Source organism: Mizuhopecten yessoensis, unplaced genomic scaffold, assembly GCF_002113885.1.
Source record: "Mizuhopecten yessoensis strain PY_sf001 unplaced genomic scaffold, ASM211388v2 scaffold4421, whole genome shotgun sequence".
Taxonomy (NCBI): Eukaryota; Metazoa; Mollusca; class Bivalvia; order Pectinida; family Pectinidae; genus Mizuhopecten; species Mizuhopecten yessoensis.
The window spans coordinates 19670-35048 of NW_018405538.1; the positions used below are offsets into that span (position 1 = coordinate 19670).

General features: G+C 37.8%; 1 protein-coding gene across 1 annotated transcript in view; it reads left to right on the forward strand.

Annotated features, from left to right (window-relative positions):
- The first annotated feature begins 275 nt into the window (after window positions 1–275).
- LOC110449032 (interferon alpha-inducible protein 27-like protein 1) overlaps window positions 276–15379 on the forward strand; it is a 32364-nt gene continuing 17260 nt past the window's right edge. The window contains exon 1 of the mRNA XM_021495604.1: window positions 276–439. The gene's annotated coding sequence lies outside the window, so the exon portion shown is untranslated. The remainder of the gene's footprint in view (window positions 440–15379) is intronic.

The following is a 15379-nucleotide window of genomic DNA, read 5'->3' on the forward strand; positions in this document are numbered from 1 at the left end:
ATGTTAAGCCTATTTTCTTGTTAAAGAAATTCTATAATCTGAAGTTATTAAGTACATTATTGTCTCCCACCACACTGACCTATGACAGTATGAGAGCATGATGCTAGGAAGAGAGAGTTGCAGCACTCCTGTACAAATATATGATTGATGAAATCGATGTGTAATAAAAACAAGTGAACTGTTTTTATTGTGTTTGTGAACTCTAATTGATGACCACAGAAGACCAAAGCCAGGCCTGCTACAATACAGAATAAATGGCTTATCATATGAATAGCCAGATACGTCATCAATAACCAATGATATACTGACAGGTATAGCTTCGTGAATCGGAAGGTAGTGACGATACTCGACATCGATACTCTGACACATTCCAAGGCCAAAAATATCGGACATTATTTTTGAGAACCTCATTTCACGGCGGTGTGAAGGATTTCTGAAGGTAAGTATGTTGTAATCGTGTTGTTTGACAATTGTTAGATGTAAAAAAAAGAAACCGTATGACTAATTAATCTGGTATATAGACATGTTGGGTAGTACCTAACCGTTGCAATGTGAGGCGGCCATTACCGGTTCTTAACTCATGAAATGTAGCAAGAACAATGCTTATAAATAAACTGAATTTTCAATCTGTTTTAACAATTCTCTTATAAGTAGGCATGTTAGTTGATATAATGGTGTTCAAAGATATATTTAACTGTAATTCATGGTTGACACAAAGCTATGTAGTCTGCTGGAATGGTGTAGGGTTATTTTTTGCATTAAAACACAACACATTGTAACAACTATAGGACCTTAGCCTTCGGTGCATTTAAGTATAGAACATTTTGGTCACTCACTAAGATAGCACATTTACCTTAATTGCATGTAAACGACAAACATTGATAGGTGTAGTTTGTTTGTATGGTTTAGTGTTACTTGTTAAAACTGGCAGCAGCTAATTGTATATAAAGAATGCAATATAGATCATGTGATTGCCACGTCGTTCGTTACCCATGACAAACTAATTGCATAATGATAGACACAAATACGTCATTCGTTACACATGCTGAACTAACAGGCACAGCTCGCCAACAATAACAGGCCGTGTTACTTACAGGTAGTGTAAAGGAGGAAATACGTCATTCGTTACACATGACAAACTAACAGGTGTATGAGAGGCACAGATCGAGGTAGTAGAACCGAAAAAATACGACATTCATTACCAAAAACCGAAACAAAATGATACAAAATAAGGGTTTTCATGAAGAACTACTGTTTTTTTTATTATTTTTTTTATTCAAATTTTTGTTGTCACATTCAAAACATACAAAAATATGTAATATCAGTAAGAATAATAAAAGGCCACTGTACGTATGCTATCTATAACTTTGAACAGAACTTGCACCTATGAAAATTAACAAATACAAATATAAAAATTCATACTGCTACATTGCTACATTAATTTTGACATATTTCATGAGTGATTTAACTCCGAAGATTGTATCCAATTTAAAAAAATAAATGCTTACACCTCCAATCATGTATCCATATTTAGCATTCTGTCAATGAAATTCCAAGTCCACACTCTTCTACTTTTAAAAAAACATAGGGGTTTTCCTCCTTAATTTGCACAAATGTATGTAAAATTTTAATATTAAAATCAAGAAATTTATTTCATACTAATTTTTAGTTTCAAAAATACCAATACATGATTACTGGGTCTCTTGATAAGTCTATTTCATATTGTGACCTCAAGAGATACATAAAGGATGACCAAAGAGATTGTACATGACAACATTCCCATAGTAAATGCATTAATGTTTCTCTTCCCTCACCACAGAATGTGCATCTTTCTGTTTCACTCAATTTACATGGCATTAATTTGGTATTAGTATATAGAATTCTATGAAAGAGTTTGAATTGAAAATTCTGAAGTTTAGTGTCATCTGTAATTTATCTCGGAATTGAATAAAACTTGCACCAGGATTCTTTGGGAATGTTTACATGTAAAATTGCCTGCCATGCATCTTGACTTTTCTTTGGTATAATTGATTTCAGCATTAATTTCTCACAAAAGTATTCATGTGTTAAAAAACTAATGTTTTCAACAAGATCCCCAATAAAAAATGTCTTTTTCACACCAATGTTTATAAATAAAAATCTTAATATCAATTTTAATGAAGTTATCATACCAGATCAGTTGATAAGCAACAGTGTCTGGGGTTGTGGGGAGTTCATCACCAGTTAACTCTGCCCATGTAGTGAATATTTATCTCCAGGGGAAGGTGGCTACTTTGTTATGTATACTGTTATATAGAATGGAATTGCAGATTCTGGGGGTAGGGGTGGAGAAATGGGTGTAAGTTATGTTATAGTCATTCTTACCATTAATGGATGGTAGTTATATGTTGAGTATGCATTGGCCATACTTTCAAAAGTTATACATTTTTGTTTGACGCTACTGCCAAGGTCATATCAAGGTCAAAGGTCAACAGTCAAAAGTCAAACATGAGAATCTATTTTTTGTTCAATATTATTGACCTAAAAAGATTGTTCTTAATACAAACCCATTAAGCATGTTTTAGCTGATCTCCTTGAAAAAATAAGAGGCACAGGGATACTAAAAAACACTTCTAGATAGCATATAATGTATACATTATTTATAACTTGGGATATATACTTTTCTGAACTGAGCCTTAATTGTGAAGTTCATATCAAGGTTGTATTGAGGTCATGATTGAGGGCATTTATGCTGTCCTGTCATTTATGTAACATAATCTCTTGAGGCTAGTGTAGTTGTCATAATCTCTTGAGGTTAGTGTAGTTGACATAATCTCTTGAGGCTAGTGTAGTTGTCATAATCTCTTGAGGTTAGTGTAGTTGACATAATCTCTTGAGTTTAGTGTAGTTGACATAATCTCTTGAGGTTAGTGAAGTTGACATAATCTCTTGAAGTTAGTGTAGTTAGCATAATCTCTTGAGGCTAGTGTAGTTGACATAATCTCTTGAGGCTAGTGTAGTTGTCATAATCTCTTGAGGTTAGTGTAGTTGACATAATCTCTTAAGGTTAGTGTAGTTATCATAATCTCTTGAGGTAAGTGTAGTTGACATAATCTCTTGAGGTAAGTGTAGTTGACATAATCTCTTAGGGTTAGTTTAGTTGACATAATCTCTTGAGGTTAGTGTAGTTGACATAATCTCTTGAGGCTAGTGTAGTTGTCATAATCTCTTGAGGTTAGTGTAGTTGACATAATCTCTTGAGGTTAGTATAGTTATCATAATCTCTTGAGGTAAGTGTAGTTGACATAATCTCTTGAGGTAAGTGTAGTTGACATAATCTCTTGAGGTTGGTCTAGTTGACATAATCTCTTGAGGATTGTGTGGTTGACATAATCTCTTGCGGTTGGTTTAGTTGACATAATCTCTTGCGGATGGTGTAGTTGACATAATCTCTTGCGGATGGTGTAGTTGACATAATCTCTTGATGTTAGTTTAGCTGACAAAATCTCTTGAGGATTGGGTGGTTGACATAATCTCTTGAGGGTGGTTTAGTTGACATAATCTCTTGAGGATTGTGAGGTTGACATAATCTCTTGAGGTAAGTGTGGTTGACATAATCTCTTGAGGCTAGTGTATTTGTCATAATCTCTTGAGGTTAGTGTAGTTGACATAATCTCTTGAGGTTAGTTTAGCTGACAAAATCTCTTGAGGATTGTGTGGTTGACATAATCTTTGGAGGTAAGTGTAGTTGACATAAGCTCTTGAGGTTAGTGTAGTTGACATAATCTAAAGAGGTTGGGGTTTGAAATTATCTGACAAGGTTATTGTGTTTGACATGATCTCGAGAGGTTAGTGAAGTGAATAACACCTGAAAACATCTTTCCTAATGCTATAAAAATAGTCCTGATTAAAGTCATGACCTATGTACAGGTGTTAAAAGACGAGTAGAAACTGTATATGCTTAATAACAGGTTACAGGTACTTATTCTGATTGGTTGATATTTTGGACAATACCTTGAGATTTATGAAGTAGAGCTTTCTGAAGTTTGCCTAGATGTGTAGTCAGCAAAATGTTCAACTAAGACATATTTCAGGTTACATTGTACTTCATTGCATTGGATGAGAAGACACAGATTGGTTTGTTAGATTTTGTACTGAATTAATGGTATAACACTCAATTGGTTTGTTTGAGTAGTTGCATATCTTAATAAAATCTGAAAGAAGTATTAATTTTATACTTTGGATTTGTTGCTTTTTTTGTAGTATTCCTAATGGAGATGTAGTTTTGATATTTATTACTGATAATGAATTGAAGAAAATATTGTAGAATCAAGTTATGTCCTTGATGTTACAGTAAAAGTGTACTGCTGTGTACAATATCACCAGAATAATGCTCGTATCTACTAGGTGACTCCAAAACTTTGTTTTTATGAATAAGTTTGGAAAGTTAAACTGTGAAAGAAAGCGTTTTTACGTATGTTTCATAATGTTATGTGTAAAAGGAAACTTTGGTCAAATTTGAAGAAAAGATTCAAATGCAGTTCAGTGTGTTATAGAATGAGACTCTGTATATAAAACAAGCATGGTCCACTAGCTATATGATCATGTATCATCTATGTAACAGCAGATTTGATTGGATCATGTTGAACACATGACTTTAAAATAAAATATTTTGTTTCCCTCTCATCCTAGTTTCCCCGTGTCATATTTCCTACATTTGGGGCCTCTCAAGTTAAAAAATCTGTAAAAATTATTATCCCTGAGTTTTGATTGATTAAAACAGAAAAATCAATGTTTTATATTGTTATTGTGCTATCTCTGTAAAATAGTATATGTATTCCTGATCAATTATGTTTCCCTCAAGCTTTGCTGTTATTTATCTGAGGGAAACAAAGTATCATGTTTCCCTATATCAAAATTGAAAGAAATGTGCCGAATTTGGTTTTCTTATAAAAAAATAATTGCCAACTCTCCCTATTTTAGAGGGAGACCCAATTCGGACACTAAAATTGAGCATTTTCAACCACTGAATTTGCTATTCCTATCTTCTGAGCTCTGATGATTTCAGTTGAAAGAACGGCTCTAGAGATGTCATTTAAAAAAAATTCACTTAGGGTGTACATACACGCAATTTTGTTATGTTTTTAATTCTGAGCATGCGTTTTTCATGATTTTTTTATAATGTTGGTAAAATTATGCTTTACACATGAATAATTGACTGTGACTTTGTTTCCATTAACTGAGAGTTTTTTTGAGAAAAGAACATCTGTTTCTAGATTGCACATGATGAACATACACAGAAACGATTACAATTAACTCCCTTGCTGAAAGTTGAAAATGGATATTTGAGTATAATGATACTCAATGTTGCTGTAATCAGTGATAATTTAAAGTCATTGAAGTGCTATATATGGTTTTAATTTTTAAATTTATTGTCTATTACACATAGTGCTAAAAATTAGAGACAGACATTGAGATTGAGGATGTTTGATAGGGTACGTACTTGTAGTTGCATTTATAGTACACACATATTTTATATGTTTCCAACGCAATTTATCATCAAGTGTAAAATAGGTTCTGCTGTTTAGGTCACAAAAATATAGCAATGAGTAGCTAGTTAGAAGTTCACTTGCATATTTCATTTTGGAACAAAAGACAAGGTTGGCATATATTTGATGTGCAGCTTATTATAATAGTTATTATTGAATAAAACATCAAACACAAGATTGACAGTAATGGCCACGGTGTTTTATTAATCAAGCAATGGGCGTCACTTACTGCCCACATATGCATCAAGAGGGCGTCACTCACTGCCCGCATATGTTTTATAAATTTTTTCAAGCAAGGGGCGTCACTTACTGCCCTCATATGCATCAAGAGGGCGTCAATAACTGCCGGCATATGTTTTATATTTTTTTCAAGCAAGGGGCGTCACTTACTGCCCACATATGCATCAAGAGGGCGTCACCCACTGCCCGCATATGTTTTATTTTTTCCAAGCAATTGTCAATTAAAATAATTAAAGTTTTTTGTGATCAAGGAGAATCCAATGATTATAAAGTATTTATGTCAATACACTTATATGCAAATAAAATGTATTTATAATTGTCAAAATGAACTGATGTTAGCAAAGTCCTGCCACAAGGTACATGAAAAGGACTCACCTTTCCATGTACCACCGCCACAAAGAAATGTAGTTAACAACAGGAACACCACAGGACCACCGTGGCCATTGGCAAACAATTCTTAAACATGTCTATGTAGCTCACAGAAAATTCACTCAACTCAATATAAGGGGAACATCCTGGCCCCCAGAACAATATACTTTCAACCCCTCCCTGTAAACAGTTAGGTAAAATAGCATTGCTTATGTTGCTAGGGTGCACTTTATCTTTGTTAAATAGTTCCTAGTTCCTGCTGACCCACTCTCATGTCGGGATATGTATTGTCCTGTACCTGGGATAAAACAGAGTCCCATTTCATGCCACTCTGACCCCTCCACCATATTGAGCAATTCCGACGGTTCAATCCAAGATGGCGACTTCCTGGCCTACTGTCAACTTGATAGCAGACTCGCTTTATAATGGAAGAGCCGACTATATAGACAGTATGGTGTGTGGGATACCCTAAAATCTTAAGGCTGCAATTAGCCCATATGAACTTGCTAATTTGAAAATAGGTGTATCACAAAATGACACAGCAAGGAGAAGCCAGTGCCCCAGGTTGAGTTTGTTTACAATATTCACAAAACAATGTTTAACATGCAGTTATCCGGTATTCTAATATACCGCTTAAAAACATCCGAACTCCAGCGCCCCAACAGCTGAATTTCCTTCTCGGATAAACCTTTGTTTGCGGCCTCTGCGGCCGCCCTTATTCTGAATGAATGAGTTTTATATTTTCCCACGTCTAGGCCCATGCATGACAATGATTTTTTTAACATGGCGGCAAACTGATATCGGGTGAGGTTTGTATGATTAAAGTGACAAAAGAGGGGTCCAAATATCCCATGCCTTATTGCTATGAATTTTTCCAGGTAATTCACGGGACATAAATCCTTACTCTGCTTCAACCTCCTCATTCCTTCCAATAATTTTTTAAAACGGAAACTTGAAGTAAAATCCATGCATGAATTGTTGGAGCATTTCATATGAAAACTAATGCCTAACATGTAAGAATTAACAGTTGCTGCAGACATTCCTTTGTCGGCCATATACAGTATAAAATGCAATATGTAACTCAAAGGTGGGGACCAAACACTTGGGAGTTCACTCCCTTGAACAAACAATTTGTATATCCTAACCCCCTGTTTTATAAGCTATTGCTGTATTCTGAGAGATGGAAGCGGTGATTAATTCATCAATTTGTTCTGAAACTGTCCCAGAATGCCTGCGGGATGTTCGTAGGATGCTGGTCGGCGTCGGGTGCTATTTCCCTGAATCTGGACCACTGAAAACGTGACAACGCATCGGCAATTAAATTATATTTCCCTTTTACATGCCTAGCATTGATCTGAATATTGCTTCTAAGACAGTACAAAACTAAAGGACGTATAAAAGACATCACATGTTCCGAGGGAGATGATGATTTGTTCAGGATCTCAACTATGCCTGATTGTCACACTGTAACAATACTTTCTTGTTGCGAAACTTGCTTCCCCATGTGTATAATGCAATAACAATAGGAATCAACTCTAGGAATGTTAGGTCCCTCTGTATATCCAAACCGCACCCACTACTTGGTCACTTGAACACTAGCCAATGTTTCCCGTACATAGCACCACAACCTAAGTCCATACTACCAGCACTATCTGTGAACAGTTCAAAAATAGCACTCAATACCCAATCTTGCTCGATAAAATTAAAGGTACCATTAAAATTCTGGAAGAATTATAGCCACGCCCAGATGTCCGCCTTGACCCCCTTTGTCAAACGAATGTGGTGGACCCATATAGCGTCCTGAAAAATGCTCTAGCCCCTGGCATTGCCCTTACAGAAAAAGATAATTTTCCCAACAAACTTTGAAGGTCTTTCAACAATATTTTTGTTTTCTGAGCTACATCTTGTAAAATCAATGTTATATCTAGGACCTTATCCCTGGGAATCCGAACAACTTGTTCAACAGTATCTATTTCTAAAGCCTAGAAATACCAAACACGTTACTGGGCCCTCTGTCTTTTCATCTGCCACCGGCATTCCTAGCTCCGGACAAAAAACATCATAACATTCCATGGCTTTGATGCAATCATTATTATTCGCTTTTCCACCAAAGAAAAAATCGTCAAGATAATGTTCAATGGATTGAGAATTACACTTGCTGCGTACTACCCATTCGATAAATGTTGAAATTATTTCAAACGATGCACATGAAATACTACACCCCATGGGTAAACACTTGTCAAAGTAATAATCAGTACCTACTTTCATACCTAGTTAGTCAAAATCCCCTGGAAAAATTGGTAGCAGACGAAAAGCCGACTTGATATCTTTCTTCCCCAACAAGGCCCCTTTTCCAAGATTCTGAACCATTTTCATTGCCTGATCAAATGAAGTATAATGGACAGAAGTGAGAGACCCATCAATACATTTTTTGACACTGTCATGTTCAGGATATGATACATTCTGAATAAATCTCCAACCCCCGGGTTTTTTTTGGAACTAAACCAATGGGAGAAACTCTAAGATTGGAAATAGGCTTACTTTTAAAGGGCCCATTACCCTTCCTGCATCAACTTCCTGCTTTAATTTTGACAACAAAATATCTTCATATTGAAAAGCAGATAAAAGGTTTTTTGACTCTCTTGGAAATCTTGAACCAGAATAATTAAGCTTGAAACCCCTTTCGAAACTAACGTTCAGATATTGTGACGCTACTCTTTCAGGATAAATGTCCAAGTATTTATTGAGAGTGGTATTGTTGATTGGAGTTTTTCCGAGAGCCCATATATCTCTGTTGAAATGGTATCTATTGTAGTTGGGTGCTTGGGGACGAAAATTACTTTGCCCCTAAGTAAGGGTGCTACTTTGACTAGAATTCAGGCCGTATCTAGGCCCATTGTTTGGTGAAGGCATTCTTTGGCCACTTATATTAGCCTGCCCCCTGAAAGCTTGGTTTTGGTTACGGAAGCAGTTTATTTTTGAATGGCCTCTCCCACATACTACACATTTATGCATATAACCACAATTCGTCCTGTGGCATACACCCCTGAAGTTAAATTCATAACAAACACCACGCACTCCCACATTTTTTTTTGTGATGCATTAGCATCCGAGGACCTCAATACATTTGGACCGTTGGACCGATTGCGCATGTCGGGAGGTACGGACGTGATCTACTCAGCCCGATTTTTACATATTCACGAGCGAAACCAACATCCACACTTCGCCGTTTGATTCATCTCGGACCCCTTCATCACGATCCGATCTAGATATCAATGTATACGATGGAGAAAAAGGCATATCTTTCTCATTATTTTATGTAACAAGCCACCCACAGTAACACCCGAGAGGCTCCGGGCACATGCCGAGACACTCCGATTTGGTTTGTTTACTTCCGGTATGGGAAATTCAAAATTCCCATTCGCCCTTGTGATCTTTTTCACCGGATTATGTAGTTTTTCAGGTAAATCCATCATGCACCATCATCCCCCAAATATCATTGACATTGGTAGCAGCATATGCTATTTTGACCAGCCAACGTACCTTATTGCTGCATATAAATATCACGGCCACTGCCCATTCATGTTTACTCCATCCAAACGTGCACGCAAATCGTATCTGTTATACCTTACCATCTTGGTTATCATACAATCATCAGATTGCCAATTGAATCCAGGCCCACATACACTCAAGTTTCCCTGTCAAATGTGTAGCAAGGCGGTGAAATGGGGTCAACGTGCTGTAGCACGTGATGAGTGTGAAGGTTGGTATCACATATCCTGTATGAGCATGAACACTCCAGTGTATAACGCCCTGGTCAACACGAGCTCCAGTTGGATCTGTTGTAGCTGTGGTATCCCCAATATCTCATCTTCACTTTTTGACCAACAAGCAGTGAATACAGCTAATAGCTTCAGTGCTCTTAGCGAGTCCTGCCCGTCAAATGCAGATATTTCGACTTCACCATTACCCCACCCAGGCCATCCACCACACAGTTCTTCTCCTATTGGAACACGAAGACGCCCCAGCCCTAAGAACAACCTTAGAGTATTGACAATAAACTTCCAGAGCATATGTAACAAGAAGGAAGCCCTGGGTAACCTAATCGACAGCTCGGACCCAGACATTATCGTTGGAGCACCATATCGTCGTCCCTTCAAGCACAAGATCTACCTAAAGTTAACGAAACACTCATCCAGCAAACAGCCGATCGACTTGCCATGGATTTCATTGAGGATTATTCCCCAAACAATAGCGTCAACAAGACCTTGACCGCTTTTAAACTGTGTTGCAACCAACTCATTGACCTTGTACAATCTAAGATGACTTCAGGGTGATTTAATCAACCATGGATTATGTGCAGTGTTAAGAAATTATCACGTCGCAAACATCGCGCATTCAACAAAGCAAGGACGTCAGCAAGAACTAGGGACTGGGACGCTACAAGAGACTGAAGTCCGCAGCCCAAAAGGAGTGCCGAGCAGCTCACAGCAGCTACGTCAACAAGCTCCTAGACAGTGATACAGGTAGGAGCAAAAAGCTGTGGACGTACATGAAGAGCAAGCGAACAGACTCCTCTGGAGTATCCCCACTGAGGTAGGAAGGACTTCTTGTGAGTAAGCCCAGAGCAAAACCTGAGATACTCAACCAGCAGTTTTGTTCTGCATACACCAGGGAAGACCTATCAACTGTTCCGGAACTCGGCCCCAGCAACATCAGGGATGCCCCAACTATCACCTTCAATCAGACGAGAGTGACAAAGCTTCTTCTTACTGTCATAGGGAGCAAAGCAACAGGTCCAGACGAAGTCCCAGCAAGGCTACTCAAGATGTGTGCCCATTCCATCTCCCCCATGCTCACCTGAGTGTTTCAGTCTTCCAAAGATGCTGAAACTGTGCCCGATGACTGGAAAGCTCATATCACCCCCATTTTCAAGAAAGGGGACAAGGCAAAGGCAGGCAACTATCGACCGGTGTCCATGACTTCCATATGCAGTAAGCTGATGGAGCACATCATCCACAGCAGTCTAATGGACCACCTAGAACAACACGGCATCCTATCTGATTACCAACACGGATTCAGGAAGAAGAGATCCTGCGAGAGCCAGCTGATCCTGACCATTGACGACATTGCCAGGAGCCTCGGCAAAGGTGGTCAAGTCGATGCAGTCCTCCTCGACTTCTCGAAGGCTTTCGACAAGGTCCCGCACCAAAGACTTCTGCGCACGCTCCACTTCTATGGTATCCGAGGGAACATGCTCAAGTGGATTGAAATCTTCCTATCCATCCGTACTCAGAAGGTTATCCTTGAGGGCCAACAGTCATCAACATCTCCAGTAACATCAGGAGTCCATCAAGGAACTGTCCTCGGACCTCTACTATTCCTGGTCTTCATCAATGATCTCCCCTTGTGTGTAACATCCACTCCACACTTGTTCGCTGATGACTGCTTGTTGTACAGAGTTATTCCACTCTTGACGACTCTGCACAACTACAACAAGGTCCAGCGGAAGGCAGCCAGGTATGTTATGGGCGATTTCAGCAAATACAGCAGTGTCACAACCATGCTGCAGACACTCGGCTTGCACACCCTGCAGTAGCGGAGAATTCAGGCCCAGCAGGTGATGCTGTATAAAATCGTCCACGGCCTAATCGACATCCGCCCTGATCCATACCCTCTGCCTGCATCAGCAACAGAGAGGACCAGAGGACATGACAACCGGTACGTCCAACCTACATCAAGAACACAGACGTACCAATATTCATTTCTTCCAACTGCAGTGAGGACGTGGAATCAACTGCCATCGTGAGCTGTGACAGCACCATCTGCTGATGCCTTCCGCCACAGCATCAGCAAGATCCCGCTGACATCCACCCTCAACTAGACAGAAGATGATAGATCTGTTGTTAACTCGTTTTAATTGTACATTGGCTATCGTGGATAGTTTTTACCTCCTGCTATGCGCAAACTGTGCGACAATATTCTTATGAATGATGCACATGATTGTGTCAACTACCGTGACCGATCAGGCCGACGGCCTTGACGTAGACGAAATTGCTCGTCATATCTCCTCCAACCTAACCCACCAAACGATTTAAAGGCCGTTCTAACAATTGACATATATTTCGTTCTAACAATTGACATATATTTCAATAGTTGTTGCCCTCTATCATGCTTCTGTGTGTAGAAAGCAACGTAAACTATGCAGTGCTTTCCTGATGGTTTGTCTCCATCAGTATGACCAAATCAAAAAACTCTGAGCCCCAATTGTTTTCCCTGGTAACATGGGAGACATGGGCCCCTACCGTGTCCCCTACACACAGGAGTGGGGAAGGCATATTAGACATGTCAATACCTGAGCCAAAATTTGCAGACATAGGTCCTCCTCCCGAGACTGATGGGACCTGTCCCGATCCCGTGGGGTGACTCTCTGCAGCCTTGGGGACTGTCACCTGCATGTCAGGCTCCTCCATGGCGCCCAGCTCAGACTCCTCCTCCTCATGCTGTGCCTGGTATGACCGAGCTTCTCCCCTCCTGTTGGCCCTGGCATAAGGGCTCTTCGCTTGCTTGGGGGCATAGTCAGCTTCTCAACAGATAAATACAAACTTTAACATAAATGATGAGCTAATGCATGTGCCAACATTAGTTATTACTGACTCAGCTGTAAATATTGAAATTTGAACAAGGGTTGCCCCCCTTAGCCCTCGTTTACTGCACAGCAAATAATTAACCTTAATTCGGGTTAAGTCAAGCAACATCGACATGTTATATCACAATTTGGAACATATCATACAAGCATAATTTTAAAAAACATCACAGATGCTGCTAATATTCTGAAATACGTATCAAATACACCCAGGATCGCCGGCGAGCCCAAGCTTGTTCACTAATAATTATGAGCATTTTATAATTCTTAAATTAAACTCCTTGTTACTGTTAATGATGCTTAGTCATTGATGCGTATGAATAAATAACGTTAATCCATCGTACATTCTTGTGTTCAGCGACTCGTTTATTACGTTCATTTACATGTGTTCCGTGCCACCCACGAACACACGAGGGAAAACATCTAATTAATTATTTTGTTTGCGCCCTGTGAACGCTGTAGTTGCATTTATACATGTAATACGTGTCAAGCACATACATATTACCATCCAATGCAGTTGAAGAACTCGATGGCTATCTATGATCGTAGATTTAAATTTCAGTAATCGTCAACTTTTTCTTTCAACTTTCACCCATTCGGAATACCCTTTCGTCATTTTCTACGAAAATGTCTAGGTAGCAAAGGCGAGGTGTTCCGAATGAACTTTCACCGTGACAAATTCGAATTGAAAAGGTCATTTCCGTTGCAGGTCAAAAGGTTGATGGGGTCTGTCACTTACTTACATGTGCCAGGGGAGGCAACTCGTGCAGTAAATGACTCGCTTACATATGCAATTAGGCATATATACAATGTAGTTCGAAATAAAGGTTGTTCCTTAAGGATCCCCGTCCCTCCGCCTAAAAATGTAACGAGGCATTGTTTTTCTTCTTCTACGGCATCGCTATTGCATAACCAAATCATTTCTGAACAATAATCCATACCTTGTGGTAGTTTTTTCAGATTTTTTTGGATATTATGAAATTTCGAGTTTGTTTTCAATTGTTTTTTTCCATTGAACAAAACGAAACAAAATACATTTTATTTGATGCAACAATGGTTTATTAGAAATATAACATATAAAACATAATAACAATGTCATTATTTCCCATAATAATACTAAAATAAACAAAAAAGCACATTACATGAATCAATAAAATTCCGAGTGCCAATGCAACACGTTTAGGATAACGAAAAGAAAAAATAGGTGACAAAAAATAAATATCTTGCGGACTTATATATTATATAAAAATATATAAAGATACAAAAAAACTAAACAATAAAGAGAGACAACTCTTACATTTGTTCCAATAATAATTCTTCAAGTTTATTGGGTAAAAAGGTACAACAACATAACAATTTCATACAGTACCTTATACATGTTTTGGCACTAATAATTTATATAGTTGATTACATTATAAAACATATTAATGTTAAATTATATAAGTTATCACACTTTTATAAATTATAAAATGGCTGTTACTACGAAAAATAAAATTCTAAATCCAAAAACGTCATATATACAATTTACAACATACAATATAGCACTTTTTATATACGAATATAATACAGTAGGCATTACCCACCAATAAATTACTTCAAATGTAATAACCAATATAAAACAAAATTGTGTATGAATAACATTATAACAAACAATGTACTTTTCTGTGTCATAGCAAACATGTCACACTTAACAACAATAACAAAGTTCCACATACTTAACAACAATAATAAATTTCTACATAATGTACAAATAACATACTATGTTGTGATATAAAAATCACACTATATACAACAATAATAAACTTTTACATTCTGAACAAAACAATAATAAACTTTCACATTATGTACAGATAACAACATACCATATTGTGATATAAGAAATATCACACTTTATAGCAATAATAAACTTTGTCAGTATATACAGATAACAACATACATTGTGGTATAAAAATATCACATTGTATGAATAACACTGTTATATGTAATATAAAAAATGAACTTGAAATATAGGCCTATTGGGTATATACATGTAATAACAAATATAGAATATAATCCTGACTATTTAATTGTAATGTATAAAATACTTCCCAGACCAAAATGTCTTTCCTGTTGGGTATTGCACAACCGTAGCTTAGTACCGCATTCCTTACAACCTTTCTGGTCCAGGTATTCAGATAACATCGCGAGTCAACCACTCGTCTACCCTGCGACAAGGTTAAAAAGTTAAATGTTTAATTTCTACAATTCATACTGCATCAAGAAAACTCCTTAAACTGTTAGTGACTAGTAGTTTCACATTAACAGTTTAGATATTACTAAGTAAAGAAATCATAATCACTCGACACATATTCACAAAAAGTAGTTTTAAATATTTGTGTCATGAACAGACATGGTTTGTTTTTGAGTAGATGTGATACCTTCTGACTTTGATGTAGGTTTCTTGATTCTGGTTCTGGATTGTGGTTGGTTGGTATTCCGTGGACTTGTACGCAAGGGTTCTGGATTGTGGTTGGTTGGTATTCCGTGGACATGTACGCAAGGGTTCTGGATTGTGGTTGGTTGGTATTCCGTGGACTTGTACGCAAGGGTTCTGGAT